Raw genomic sequence first — 4,104 nt, forward strand, 5'->3', positions numbered from 1 at the left:
ACACCTCATAATCACATATTTATAAGTGTTTGTCATTTGAAATTTCATAAAAATCGCCAAGTTCTAAGTTTTTGGGTCCAATTCATCAAAAAAAGCCATTTTGACCCGAAATGGCTACTCAATTGGATATTTTCTTCATTTCTCAACTTATAAACTCCTTTAATCTAAAAACAACTCATAATCACATATTCATAAGTGTTTATCATTTAAAATTACATAAAAATCGCCAAGTTCTAACTTTTTGGGTCTAATTCGTCAAAAAATAGCAATTTTGACCCGAAATGGCTACTCACTTGCCTATTTTCTTCATTTCTCAACTTATAAACTCCTTGCATCTCAAAACACCTCATAATCACATATTTATAAGTGTTTGTCATTTTAAATTACATAAAAATTGCCAAGTTCTAAGTTTTTGGGTCCAATTCATCAAAAAAAGCCATTTTGACCCGAAATGGCTACTCACTTGCCTATTTTCTTCATTTCTCAACTTATAAACTCCTTTCATCTGAAAACAACTCATAATCACATATTTATAAGTGTTTGTCATTTTAAATTACATAAAAATCGCCAAGTTCTAAGTTTTTGGGTCCAATTCATCAAAAAAAGCCATTTTGACCCGAAATGGCTACTCAATTGGCTATTTTCTTCATTTCTCAACTTATAAACTCCTTTAATCTCAAAACAACTCATAATCACATATTCATAAGTGTTTGTCATTTAAAATTACATAAAAATCGCCAAGTTCTAACTTTTTGGGTCCAATTCGTCAAAAATAGCCATTTTGACCCGAAATGGCTACTCACTTGCCTATTTTCTTCATTTCTCAACTTATAAACTCCTTGCATCTCAAAACAACTCATAATCACATATTTATAAGTGTTTGTCATTTTAAATTACATAAAAATCGCCAAGTTCTAAGTTTTTGGGTCCAATTCATCAAAAAAAGCCATTTTGACCCGAAATGGCTACTCACTTGCCTATTTTCTTCATTTCTCAACTTATAAACTCCTTGCATCTCAAAACAACTCATAATCACATATTTATAAGTGATAGTCATTTGAAATTACATAAAAATCACCAAGTTCTAAGTTTTTGGGTCCAATTCGTCAAAAATAGCCATTTTGACCCGAAATGGCTACTCACTTGGCTATTTTCTTCATTTCTCAACTTATAAACTCATTTCATCTCAAAACAACTCATAATGACATATTTATAAGTGTTTGTCATTTTAAATTACATAAAAATCGCCAAGTTCTAAGTTTTTGGGTCCAATTCATCAAAAAAAGCCATTTTGACCCGAAATGGCTACTCACTTGCCTATTTTCTTCATTTCTCAACTTATAAACTCCTTTCATCTCAAAACAACTCATAATCACATATTTATAAGTGATTGTCATTTGAAATTACATAAAAATCACTAAGTTCTAAGTTTTTGGGTCCAATTCGTCAAAAATAGCCATTTTGACCCGAAATGGCTACTCACTTGGCTATTTTCTTCATTTCTCAACTTATAAACTCCTTGCATCTCAAAACACCTCATAATCACATATTTATAAGTATTTGTCATTTTAAATTACATAAAAATCACCAAGTTCTAAGTTTTTGGGTTCAATTCGTCAAAAATAGCCATTTTGACCCGAAATGGCTACTCACTTGGCTATTTTCTTCATTTCTCAACTTATAAACTCCTTTAATCTCAAAACAACTCATAATCACATATTCATAAGTGTTTGTCATTTAAAATTACATAAAAATCGCCAAGTTCTAACTTTTTGGGTCCAATTCGTCAAAAATAGCCATTTTGACCCGAAATGGCTACTCACTTGCCTATTTTCTTCATTTCTCAACTTATAAACTCCTTGCATCTCAAAAAAACTAATAATCACATATTAAAAATTTATTGTCATTTGAAATTACATAAAAATCACCAAGTTCTAAGTTTTTGGGTCCAATTCGTCAAAAATAGCCATTTTGACCCGAAATGGCTACTCACATGGCTATTTTCTTCATTTCTCAACTTATAAACTCCTTGCATCTCAAAACACCTCATAATCACATATTTATAAGTATTTTTCATTTTAAATTACATAAAAATCGCAAAGTTCTAAGTTTTTGGGTCCAATTCATCAAAAAAAGCCATTTTGACCCGAAATGGCTACTCACTTGCCTATTTTCTTCATTTCTCAACTTATAAACTCCTTGCATCCCAAAACCACTCATAATCACATATTTATAAGTGTTTTTCCTTTTAAATTACATAAATATCGCCAAGTTCTAAGTTTTTGTGTCCAATTTATCAAAAAAGACATTTTGACCCGAAATGGCTACTCACTTGGCTATTTTCTTTTTTTCTCAACTTTTAAACTATTTGCATCTCAAAACAACTAATAATCACATATTTATAAGTGTTTTTCATTTGAAATTACATAAAAATCTCCAAGCTCTAAGTTTTTTGGTCCAATTCATCAAAAAAAGCCATTTTGACCCGAAATGGCTACTCACTTGGCTATTTTCTTCATTTCTCAACTTATAAACTCCTTTAATCTCAAAATAACTCATAATCACATATTCATAAGTGTTTGTCATTTAAAATTACATAAAAATCGCCAAGTTCTAACTTTTTGGGTCCAATTCGTCAAAAATAGCCATTTTGACCCGAAATGGCTACTCACTTGCCTATTTTCTTCATTTCTCAACTTATAAACTCCTTGCATCTCAAAACAACTCATAATCACATATTTATAAGTGATTGTCATTTGAAATTACATAAAAATCACCAAGTTCTAAGTTTTTGGGTCCAATTCGTCAACAATAGCCATTTTGACCCGAAATGGCTACTTACTTGGCTATTTTCTTCATTTCTCAACTTATAAACTCCTTGCATCTCAAAACACCTCATAATCACATATTTATAAGTATTTGTAATTTTAAATTACATAAAAATCACCAAGTTCTAAGTTTTTGGGTCCAATTCGTCAAAAAATAGCCATTTTGACCCGAAATGGCTACTCACTTGGCTATTTTCTTCATTTCTCAACTTATAAACTCCTTGCATCTCAAAACACCTCATAAACACATATTTATAAGTGTTTGTCATTTTAAATTACATAAAAATCGCCAAGTTCTAAGTTTTTGGGTCCAATTCATCAAAAAAAGCCATTTTGACCCGAAATGGCTACTCACTTGGCTATTTTCTTCATTTCTCAACTTATAAACTCCTTGCATCTCAAAACACCTCATAATCACATATTTATAAGTGTTTTTCATTTGAAATTACATAAAAATCGCCAAGTTCTAAGTTTTTGGGTCCAATTCATCAAAAAAAGCCATTTTGACCCGAAATGGACACTCAATTGGCTATTTTCTTTATTTCTCAACTAATAAACTCCTTTAATCTCAAAAAAACTCATAATCACATATTTATAAGTGTTTGTCATTTGAAATTACATAAAAATCGCCAAGTTCTAAGTTTTTGGGTCCAATTCGTCAAAAATAGCCATTTTGACCCGAAATGGCTACTCACTTGCCTATTTTCTTCATTTCTCAACTTATAAACTCCTTGCATCTCAAAAAAAACTCATAATCACATATTTATAAGTGTTTTTCATTTGAAATTACATAAAAATCGCCAAGTTCTAAGTTTTTGGGTCCAATTCATCAAAAAAAGCCATTTTGACCCGAAATGGCTACTCACTTGGCTATTTTCTTTATTTCTCAACTAATAAACTCCTTTAATCTCAAAACCACTCATAATCACATATGTATAAGTGTTTTTCCTTTTAAATTACATAAATATCGCCAAGTTCTAAGTTTTTGTGTCCAATTTATCAAAAAAAGCCATTTTGACCCGAAATGGCTACTCACTTGGCTATTTTCTTTTTTTCTCAACTTTTAAACTATTTGCATCTCAAAACAACTCATAATAACATATTTATAAGTGTTTTTCATTTGAAATTACATAAATATCGCCAAGTTCTAAGTTTTTTGGTCCAATTCATCAAAAAAAGCCATTTTGACCCGAAATGGCTACTCACTTGGCTATTTTCTTCATTTCTCAACTTATAAACTCCTTTCATCTCAAAACAACTCATAATCACATATTTA

The sequence above is a fragment of the Chenopodium quinoa genome, unplaced genomic scaffold, assembly GCF_001683475.1.
Source record: "Chenopodium quinoa cultivar QQ74 unplaced genomic scaffold, ASM168347v1, whole genome shotgun sequence".
NCBI lineage: Eukaryota > Viridiplantae > Streptophyta > Magnoliopsida > Caryophyllales > Amaranthaceae > Chenopodium > Chenopodium quinoa.